We start from the raw sequence: 11,833 nt of genomic DNA on the forward strand, positions 1-11,833 counted from the left end.
TGAGTATTTTTTTTTTCTCGTATTTTCACAGTGGTTACCAGAGGGCTTAATCTTCTCTCATTTCTTTTACATAATGGGCTACATTGTTTTAAAGATAATTCATAGAGCAAATTTGATTTTATTTCTTACAAGTTGGTGTTTTTGTAAAATAATTGTATATCATAATCTTCAGCTTTTTGTTGAGAATGAGAGTTTTTAGATAGGAATTTATCAGCATGATTTTAAGCTATAGTATTAATTTAGTAATGATGTTTACCTAGGTATTTCTAGAACTTTAGTCTTCTCAATTTCTTATACATTTCTTAGATCAAGGCCATCGGCAAGTAATGAAGGTTGTGTATTTATTAATGAGAAAAGCTAGGCATTTATCGAAAGGATTTGTCCACTGTCATATTGGACAGACCTATAACTTAACTTTAATCTTATGAGAGGTATTTCCATTTTTTTGATGTTTCATATTTGTTTTGCTCTTGATGATGATTCTAAAGATGTGGAAGGAGTGTCTTCCTACTAAATGGATAATTGGGCAATTTTCTAAGTTCTTTTACAATATATATATATTTTTTCTTTCCCCCGCTAACATTATTAAAGAGTTAAACTAATGACAGATAATATGAAAATAGTTTTAAAACATGGTGAATAGGTGTTTGTATGGTTGGAATTTTTTCTTTTTTTTTTTTTTTCCATAATGAGGGTATGGGTGGTATACTTGGAGTCTTTGTCTTAAATGTCTTTCTTCCCCTCCCCCACACATATGTAATAGTTTGGATGATTATAGAACGCTAAGTTATTATTCTTTACTTCTTAAAACCAATCCAGTGCCGTCGAGTCGATTCTGCTCTTAGAACTCTTTATTTTCTGTTGTCTTTTAGGATTCAGTTTTGCAGTTGAGATGGCTAATATCAATTTGATACCCTTTCCTTTGAGGATGGTGTCCCTGGGTGACACAAATGGTTTGCACTTGTCTACTAACCTAAACATTGGCAGTTTGGACCCACCTGGCAGCACTGTGGGGGAAAGGCCTGGCGATCTGCTTCCTTAAAGATTACTGCCAAGAAAACCCCCTGGAGCAGTTCTACTCTGTAACACATGGGGTTGCCATGAGTTGGAATTGACTCGGCAGCAGAGTTTTTTTTTTTTTTCCTTTGAAGATTATCCATGTTTTCTGTCTAGAAGCTTACATTATTTTTATTTATCTTTTCCTTGAATTTCTTTGGTTGTGGGCTACTAACCCATTGCTGTCCAGTCGATTCTGACTCATAGCGACTCTATAGGACAGAGTAGAACCACCCCATATCATTTCTAAGGAGCGCCTGGTGGATTTAAAATGCTGACCTTTTAGTTAGCAGCCGTAGCTCTTAACCACTACGCCACCAGGATTGGGCTTCTAGGTGTGAGATTTTAGGAATTAAACCTGCCTGATACTCAGGGACCTTTTTAAGTTTGAAAAGACTTCAACACACAGAAGATTTCTTATTTCTTTGATTAAAATATCTTCGTTTTCTCCTTCAGAAATTTTTTGTGTGTGTGTATGTTTACTCTCTGGATACACTCATAAAATTTTTATCATTTGCATCTGCTTTTTTTTTGTTCATTTATTCAGGAACTGTTTATCGGAGGTCTGCAGTATGCTTCGTGCTGCAGGAGAATTAACTTAGGGGAGTTAAAGCAGGCTCTTCTAAAACACTGATGCTTGAGTTGGTATTGAAGAATGAATAGGAATTAACAAGACTAAAAGATGAGGGAATAATTTTTTAGGTAGAGGAAACAGCGTTTGCTTATATAGTTGGTGGAAGGGAGAACGGCAAGTACTAGGAACTTGTTGGAGTAGAGAATGTGTAGAGAGGAGCAGCATGGAGTGAGATGAGATAGGAAAAGGTAGGTAGGGGCCTGACCACTCAGGGATCCCCCAAAACAGTGAAAAGTCATTGAAAAACTTTTAGTATAGAAGTGATAGGGTGCAATTTATAGCATGCAGTTTTGAGAATGAATTGGAGGGAGGCCAGCATGCGTGTGGAAGGACAAATTAGGAGACTGGTTAGAATAATTGCGGTGAAAGATGATGGTAGCTTGGAGACTGGGGTGTAATAGAAAAAAAGTGGACAGATTTGACAATATTTAGGAAGTATAATTCATGGGGTTTCATGCTGGACTTGTATGGAAGATGAGGTAGAGAGAGGTTCTAAAAGATAGCGTCTTGGTTTCCGTTCACCTTGATGGATGGTGGTACAGGTTGCCAAGATGTGAAAAAGTACCTAGGGAGAGGGCATCAAATGAAAAGAGAGCCTAGGTCTGAGCCATCTGTAGTGCTGATATTTAATGACTTGGTAGATGAGAATGAGCCTGCAACAGAGACATGGATGGAAAAATTAAGTTTAGGGAGGAGAAAGCTGGTAGTGTGTGCCATCTTGAAAAGCCAATGGGAAGAATGATTTAGGAGAAGGGAGTGTTGTATTGAGTACTACTGTGAGCAGTCAATTAGATCAGGGCTAAAAATGTCCATGGGATTAAGTGACTTGGAGGAGTTTGTTTTGGTGAAATGGCCAAACAGTGGTTTGGAAAATGAACATTTTTTTTCACGGAGTTTAACTGTAAAGGGAGGAGAGAAGCAGATGGGTAGCTAGAGGGATTAACTCACAGGAAAACTTATTTTTAATGGTAAACACTTGAGTGTCTTTAAAAGTCACATTCCATTGTAAAGAGAGAGGTTGAATATTATAAAGGAAAGAAAGCGAAATAGTATATGGTTCCTGAGAAGTCATGTAAGTAGTATAAGATTCTTTTGAAGCTTGCTCTCCAAAGCTCAAGTAGAATCCTCTATTGTAACAGAAAGGTAAGAGGATAGGATGGGTGTAGATGTGGTGAGTTTGTATGTTTTGACAGAATTCCTTGAGGTGATCTCCTTTATTGATTTGAGTTTTCTGTGGTATCCAGTCTGCTATTCATTGTCTCTATTGAAATGTTCAGCTCAGTAATTGATTTTCCTCTCCTTGAACTTACTTTCAGAGTGCTGTATTTTTTTTTTTTTTTAATTGACAGCTTCAAATATCTCACTAAAGGATTGTTTTCAGTATTAACTCTTACTGGAGGCCCATTTTCTCTTCCCTTTCTAAACTTTGTATTGAAGTATATTATGATAGATATACTTACTCGTATATGAATGTTCATAAACTAAACACACCCATATAACCAGCAACTGGAATCAAAAAACAAAACATTACCAGTTCCTCAGAAACCCTCTCCACATGCTCACTTCTAGTTACTACTCTTCCTTCCCTTCTCCCATCCCCTACCACTATCCTGCCTTTTAATAAACAAAAGATTAATTTTGCCTGTTTTTATATGGAATCATATAGTATGTTTTCGTGCCTGGTTTCTTTTGCTCAACACTGTTTATGACATTCAGCCACATTTTAGTATGTGGTTGTAGATTGTCCATTGTAATGTTGATGGACATTTGGGTAGTTTCTAGTTTGGAGCTAATGAATAAGTGAGTCCTGCTTTTTTAACTTCTGGATTTTTTTTTTTTTTAAGATCCTTTTGTTTTTCTGTGCTCATTTTAATATTTTATTTAGCCTGAGTACCTGAGATTGGCTTTGGCAGAAATCATAGTTAAGTTTGCAGTTCTATTCTTTCAGTGCCAAACAGAAAGATTAGATTTTTTGGCTGCCTTTCCCTCCCTCCATTCCTCCACTCCTTTCCTTTCCTTCCGTCTCTCCCTTTATTCCTTCCTTGTCATTTCTCTTTGGCAGTTTAGAGAGCTGTGTCGAGTAGGGGAGCCTTGTAGGCTGAGGGAGAAAGGGCACTGCAGGAAGGTTTAGCTTTGTGCTGTGACAGCCTTCTCTACATCTTTGCCTGCGTCTTGTACTTAAAAGCCTAAGATTTTAGATTTCCAATTTTTTATTTTAAGTATACAGTATAGCATATGTAGGAGAATTGGATTGCAAGTACAGAAATCTAGGTCCTGTTCTCAGCTTTACTGCTGAACTAGCTTTGTGACCTTGGGCAAATCATTCTTTTTCCCTAGTTCATCTCATTTGTAAAATAGGTTTAGACAGATCATTTCTGCATTTGGCTCTAATTAACTACACAGGTTGTCAAAATGAAATTTAACTATAAATATATATAATCATTTTTTAAAGCAGTAATCAATAATCAATGAGAATTTCAGACTCCAAATGGGAGAAAACTTACCCAAAGATTAGCCTTTTTTTTTTTTTTTAATAGAAAGTTGCATTCCTGTGCTTGTTTCTCATTAGCATAGGTAACCTTGAGATGGCTGCCTTGCATTATAAAAATATAATTTGGGGAGTTAAAAGTAGTTTGTGTATCCTAAATGATCCTTTACAGGGAGATGGCCACAAGTGGTATGTTTCTTCACTAAACCCCAGCTGTGTAGTATGTTGCTTAAAAAATATTCTATAATTCAATAAAATGTGCATTCCAAAGGACAGCTGACTGTTTAGCCTCATCCTTGAAAACAAAGTCATTCTGTATGTAAGCATTAGTGAGCAATGTAGAATATACTGAAGATTTGGTAGCAGTAGTGAGTTTACATATACCACATCCCATTGTAAATATCTTGAATGTTGCCATGTTACATACTGCTACCTATGTTGCTAGCCAGAGTTACTTTTTTCTTCCTTCCCCCAATAGCATCTAGTCTTCTCTTGCTATATAGTTTTTTCCCTTTGGATTTTCCTTAAACCTGTACATTTCTTGTTTCTCTTATGCAGGCCTCCTCCAGATTCTCCTCCCAAATTTGATAACCGAACCTATCTTTATGCTCATCAAACAAAACAAAAAAGGGGCCTTTAATTTCTAGCATTTACCCCTTTTGGGATACCTGTTTAGTGATAATACTTTGTTATTTGAGTATATTTTTCAAGCCTTACCCCCTACCTTAATTGTCTGATCAGAGTAGAGTTCCTCTGAAAAGTAGGTCTTGCTCTAAGAATAATTCTGTTATCATTTGCTAAGAGAATGTAATTTTCTCAATATTGTTTACATGTGTCTGTTTCATCTGCTACTTGTGGAACTGGGAGGGAGTTCTGTATTAGACCATGTATCCAGTAGGTAGATAGAAAAATACCTTGTAGGTTTTATTCAATTTTTTTTTTTTATCAAAGGACTGTCTAAATTGTGAGTTGAGTAATTCTTGTTACTTTTGGCTAATAAATTGCTTAGGATCTTAACAGTACAATCTTTGGAACTTTTTTATTTGGAATAATTGTGAATGGACTAAACCAGGTGACCAGTTTTAAGACTCTTTGCAATGATTATATCAGCATTGCTTCATAAAAGGCAATAGCTAAACTTTAACATGAATGACTTCCTGACCAAGCCTTAGAATTTTTTTAATTTAGGGATTAGTTTGGTTTTAAAAGACATAATAAAATGCTTGCCAAGTTTTCTGATTATATCAAAGATGAACCAGTCATATGGTTGTGACAGCACTTTGTTTTGAAGAGTTTAGAATAACTGACTATGCTAGTGCTATGATGAGACCCAGCATGTGCTCAGAGTATATATAAAACTTCACCACGACTCTAGTCAAGAGCTAATATTTCTCTCGGAAACCAACTTAAACATTCATAATGTTCACTATTTATAGATATATGCCCATTTAATAATTTGACTAAATAAAATATTCTTTAGTAGTCCACCTATGGAAAATGACTATATAAACATAGTATTTGTAATAAGTAAATACTTCTGGTAAATACTGTATTTACATAACCATCTGCTGTATTTATGTAGCTATAGTTGGCTGCTTTATCAGGACTCTTCAAATCACTCAGAACCCAAGAAGGTAAGATTTTTGAATTGCCTGTTTTCAGTATGCAAAAGTCCAACCACAAAATCACTAATTTTCCCTTGACTTTTTTTTTTTTTTTTTTATGTTTTTATAGTTGCATTGAGCTGGACTTACAATTTTATCAGATGGTTGACTTGAGTTGCTATTTTTACATCTCTAATATATATTTTTTTAAAGTCTTGATTTTGTTATTATAAAATAAACCCTACTTATTTATTTGATTGTTTCATATACATACCTGGAAAAAAATGCACTGGGCTTTTCTATAAAAGGGAGAGTATGGTCTTTGTCAAGTGAGGCAGAGTCTAGATGTGGCTCTGTATGGAGCAATGTAGTAGTCATTGCAATAGTTTCCATTTGCTGAGTGTCTCATTTGTGCCAGGTTGTTTTGTAGATATTATTTCATTTAAACCTTGCAGTAACATTCAGAGGTATTAATATGCCCGTTATACAGATGAGGAAATTGGGGGTACTAGAGATTAGTAGGTGTCAAGTGTCTTAAGTGTAATACCTCCCTCCTCTCCCCAGTCTAGCTAAGGGAATTGAGACCTAGAGATGATACAGTGCAACTTGCCGTTGACCTTGAGCAGTTTACTTGGCTCAGCTTGCTCATCAGTAAGTTAGGGATAATAATAGTACCTACCTTTTAGAAATGGAGGAGTCCCTGGATGGTGCAAATGGTTAAGCACTTGGCTACTAACTAAAAAGCTAGCAGTCCGAATCCACCCAGAGGCACCTCAGAAGAAAGGCCTGGTGATCTACTTTTGAAAGAAGCCATTGAAAACCCTATGAAACATATAGGATCACCAGGACTCAGAATGAACTTCACAGCAAAAAAAAAAAAAAAAAATTTTTTTTTTTAAAGGGATGGTGTAAAGATTAAAGGAGTTTATACATATATAAGTGTTTAGAACAATGCTTGGCTGGTAATAACCCCTCTGTAAATGTTAGATGTGATTGTTAAGCCTGTAAACACCTGTTAACTAGTTGTTCAGAGGTGAGGTGGTAGGCTATAGGAAGAATCAGGGAGAAAACCAGGCTCTTAACTTGTCTAACTTAAAGGTAAATCTAGTTAAGTTTTAAGAGAATCCTATATACTTTTTTAATTCTTGGTTTCCTTTTCTTTGGTTCTTGATTAGGTTTTCTTTTTATTTCTTAGTAAAAGTTAATATTTGAAGGACTTCAACATATCTTAGTTAAGCCAAAGAAGAACTAAGAGGTAAAGCAGATGTCCATGGAAGTCCCTGTTGTTCCTTCCACGTCTGGGAAACACAGTTATAGATACAGTTGAATCCCCTTTTTGGACCCTTTCCTGAGGCCATTCTGTTTTTCTCCCCAGAGAGAATTCAACACATATTATTGAGGTTCTGCTATGTGTTAGGCACTGTTCTAAATGCTGGGGAGACATTAGGAATAAAACAAAAAGACCTTGCCCTCATGGAACTCACAGCCACTGTTCTGAAGTTGGCATGTATTCTCCCCAACCTCGTTTTTATACTTTTGCCAAATGTATATATAGAATTATTTTGCTGGATTATTAAGCATATTGCCTTTTTGTTTTTGAGAAATAGCCATTGATCTATGTAGATATAGTTCATTTTTCTGTTAATAATGAGCAGTTAGGTTGTTTCCAGTTGTTTGCTATTACAGTTCTCTTTTAAAAAAATGGTTGTGCATCTTGGGCAAATGGAAGAATTTCTTTAAGGCAATGTGTTTCAAGCTTTTTGACTGTAAGAATTATGTGCCTCAACTCAGTAAACACATGTACATGTGAAAAAAAAACTTCAAGAAACAAGGTTTACTTACCTTTACCTTATGAGATAGACTGTATTTCATTTCTTAAAATGCAGATCACGTAAAACCCAAAAAACCCACTGCCGTCGAGTAGATTCCGACTCATAGCGACCATATAGGACAGAGTAGAACTGCCCCGTAGAGTTTCCAAGGAGCGCTTGGTGGATTCGAACTGCCGACCTTTTGGTTAGCAGCCGTAGCACTTAACCACTGCGCCACCAGGGTTTCCACTCTGTCCTGTAGGTTTCTACTCTGTCCTGTAGGGTCACTATGAGTTGGACTCGATGGCAGATCACATACAGCCAGTTAAATTAATTTCACCATCCATGTCTAACAGCTTGTAAAACATTGCTCTCAGATATATAATCAGAAGTGGAATTGCTGAATAGTTGCTTATGTACATCTTGAACTTTACTAGCTGTTGCCAACTGCAACTCTTCAGAGTACTTGTACCAGTTAATAACTCCATTAGCAGTATTGAGGAGTTTCTATTTCCCCACATTTGTACCTGCTCTTGGTATTGCCAGATGGATGTGAAACGGTATTTTGTTTTAAATTTACCTTGATGACCCCTGTTGGCGTAGTGGTTAAGTGCTCGGCCATTGATAACCAAAAGGTTGTCAGTTCGAATCTACCAATCACTCCCTAGAAACCCAATGGGGGCAGTTCTCCTCTGTCCTGTAGGGTTGCTGTAAGTCAGAATCAACTCACTAGCAACAGATTTGGTTTGATATTTACTAGAGAGGTTAAAAGTGTATTTTAAGATATATAGTGCAGACTTCAGTAAAGAAGATATTCAGGCAGCTAACAGATACATGAGAAAATGCTCTCGATCATTAGCCATTAGAGGAATGCAAATTAAAACTACGATGAGATTCCATCTCACTCCAACAAGGCTGGCATTAATCCAAAAAACACAAAATAATAAATATCAGAGAGGCTGCAGAGAGATTGGAACTCTTATACACTGCTGGTGGGAATGTAAAATGGTACAACCACTTTGGAAATCTATCTGGCGTTATCTTAAACAGTTAGAAATAGAACTGCCATACAACTCAGAAATCCCACTCCTCGGAATATACCCTAGAGAAATAAGAGCCTTCACACAAACAGATATATGCACACCCACGTTTATTGCAGCTCTGTTTACAATAGCAAAAAGCTGGAAGCAACCAAGGTGTCCATCAACGGATGAATGGATAAATAAATTGTGGTATATTCACACGATGGAATACTACGCATTGATAAAGAACAGTGACGAATCTGTGAAACATTTCATAACATGGAGGAACCTGGAAGGCGTTATGCTGAGTGAAATGAGTCAGAGGCAAAAGGACAAATATTGTATAAGACCACTATTATAAGATCTTGAGAAATAGTATAAACTGAGAAGAACACATACTTTTGTGGTTACGGGGCGGGGGAGGGTGGTAGAGGGTTTTTTACTGATTAGTTAGTAGATAAGAACTACTTTAGGTGAAGGGAAGGACAATACTCAATACATGGAAGGTCAGCTCAACTGGACTGGACCAAAAGCAAATAAGTTTCCTGGATAAACTGAATGCTTCAAAAGTCAGCGGAGCAAGGGCAGGGGTTTGGGGACTATGGCTTAAGGGGACTTCTAAGTCAATTGGCAAAATAATTCTATTATGAAAACATTCTGCATCCCACTTAGAAATGTGGCATCTGGGGTATTAAATGCTAACAAGCGGCCATCTAAGATGCATCAATTGGTCTCAGCCCACCTGGATCAAAGGAGAATGAAGAACACCAAGGTCACACGATAACTATGAGCCCAAGAGACAGAAAGGGCCCCATGAACCAGAGACTTACACCATCCTGAGACCAGAAGAACAAGTTGGTGCCCGGCCACAACCAATGACTGCCCTGACAGGGAGCACAACAGAGAACCCCTGAGGGAGCAGGAGATCAGTGGGATGCAGACCCCAAATTCTCACAAAAAGACCATACTTAATGGTCTGACTGAGACTAGAGGAATCCCGGCGGTCATGGTCCCCAAACCTTCTGTTGGCCCAGGACAGGAACCATTCCCGAAGACAACTCATCAGACATGGAAGGGACTGGACAGTGGGTAGGAGAGAGATGCTGAAGAGTGAGCTACTTGTATCAGGTAGACACTTGAGACTGTGTTGGCATCTCCTGTCTGGAGGGGGGATGGGAGGGTAGAGAGGGTTGGAAGCTGGCAAAATTGTCACAAAAGGAGAGACTGGAAGGACTGACTCATTAGGGGGAGAGCAAGTGGGAGTATGGAGTAAGGTGTATATAAACTTATATGTGACAGACTGACATATTTGTAAATGTTCACTTGAAGCTCAATAAAAATTAAAAAAAAAGATATATAGTGCAGAACATTTTAATATGAGCATAGTCAAAGCTGGTGGCAAGAAAAACGTTGTTGTGACTGATTCCTCCCTCTGGCATGACAAAAATAATAGTTTTATAATAGTTACTATACTAAGTGCATATAAATATTTTACTTAATTCTCACAAGAACCCTGTAAGATGAGTACTATCTTCATTATACATATGAAGAGAGAGAATCAGAAAGGTTAAGTAGTCAAATAGTAGAGCCAGATTTGAGTTTCATTCATTTTTATCCTTCTTCAGGATAGTGGAGCCTTCTCTCTTGTAAGACTTCTCCTTGTTACTTATATACTAGGGTAGTGGTCTTGACTGACCATGTTTTGAATGATTCTTTCCGTTCACCCCTCATCTGGCCTGACTCCTTTCCCCATCTTCTACCCAGGCATTCCATCTCATCTTCCCAGTAGGTTGCAGCCCTGCTGTACCATACAGTCACACTTGAAGCTTTTTAAATACACAGATGCCTAGATTTCAGCCCTACTGTGGGAATTCTGATTTGTAAGTATTTATTTTTCAAAAGCCCCATAAATAATTCTGTTGTACAGCCATGATTGAGACACATTGCTTTAGTGGTTAAGGGTGCTTTGCAGTCATGTAGACTTGAATTAGAATACTGATTCTCCTAAACTTAATAGTCGAGTGACATTAGCCAAGTTGTTTAAGTGTAAATTATTCATGTATAAATTGGAGATATTATCACCCACCTTAGAGGGTTGTTGAGGAGATAAATGAGTTAATACTTGTAAAGCAGTTAGCAGAGTGATTTAGAATTCTTTTTAAATATTGTCTGTGAATAAGGTGTCGTCATTATGTTATCCTCTCTCCAATCAAAGCTCATCCATAATGTGTCTCAGCCTGCTGTCAGGAAAATAATTTGATTAATACCACCATAAGGGGTGAATGATGTCTAGTTTTCATTGTTTACCTTCCATTAGTGGAATTGTCATAGGGGGCAGGGGAGCAAGCAAGAGATTGTTTTATCACACCAGTCAGCCAGTCTTCTTTGCCCGTGGATCAATTTGGCTCTAGCTGGAAAAAGAAGAAAAAGATTGCTAGGAAACCAAATGTTTTTATTTCCCTCCTAAAGGGTTTTTTCCTTGCTCTTTCTCTCCCAGCTTCCTCTCTGAGCGTAGCATCACTGTGTCACAATCCTATGGTCTCAGAACTGCATCCTGATTATTTGCCTAGGTATTTTCCCCCACCTCTACCCTTACTACCTGATTGCTCTTCATCTCCGTTTAAGCCCTGTTCATCACTCTTTCTTTCTGATTGCTTTGAGTTGAATTGCAGCTCATTTGGTGACTTTGTAGAGAACCCCAAGTCACTACATTCCCAGACTATTACTCAAGTAAGGGCTGATCTAAATCCTGACCAACTGTCTTCTTGCATTGTGAGGACCATTCCAGACCAGGGGTTTTAACTTTGAGTACTGGAAAGGATTAGATTAGTTGAGCTTTCAGGCTTGTCAGCAAGGCTGTCACTAGACCCACTGATCTCCTTCACCATTTATACCTTATGATTATAGAGTGGACTAGTACTGGTACACATTGTTGCCATTATATTAATAAACTACCAATAGATTAATTTTATTTGTATATAAGCTTTGTGATACACATGTATAATTTCATGCAACTTAAAAATTGAGGTTGGATCATTTATAGTACTTAATAACTTACTGGCTTTATGAAAAACTGAAAAATCTCATAGAAAAGATAAAATTTGAGCTAGATTTTAAAGGATGGATATACTTCTTTTCTATAAGTAGAGCACTAGGGATTCCAGCTAAGGGAACTGACACAAGCACAGGATTAAAGGGTATGCAAATATGGAGCATCA

At 37.4% G+C, this 11,833-nt stretch overlaps 1 protein-coding gene across 9 annotated transcripts in view; it reads left to right on the forward strand.

Moving 5' to 3' along the window:
• PPM1A (protein phosphatase, Mg2+/Mn2+ dependent 1A) overlaps positions 1 to 11,833 on the forward strand; it is a 47,307-nt gene that overhangs the window by 18,425 nt on the left and 17,049 nt on the right. For 2 of the 9 annotated variants that reach the window (XM_049897854.1, XM_049897851.1), the window contains one exon: positions 10,380 to 10,495. The exons of 5 other annotated variants lie outside the window; for them this stretch is intronic. The gene's annotated coding sequence lies outside the window, so the exon portion shown is untranslated. Of the gene's footprint in view, positions 1 to 5,760; positions 5,813 to 10,185; positions 10,496 to 11,833 lie in introns of those variants that run through there. 2 more of the 9 variants (XM_049897853.1, XM_049897852.1) reach the window with 2 other exon arrangements.

This window comes from Elephas maximus, chromosome 10 (genome assembly GCF_024166365.1).
Source record: "Elephas maximus indicus isolate mEleMax1 chromosome 10, mEleMax1 primary haplotype, whole genome shotgun sequence".
NCBI classification, from domain to species: domain Eukaryota; kingdom Metazoa; phylum Chordata; class Mammalia; order Proboscidea; family Elephantidae; genus Elephas; species Elephas maximus.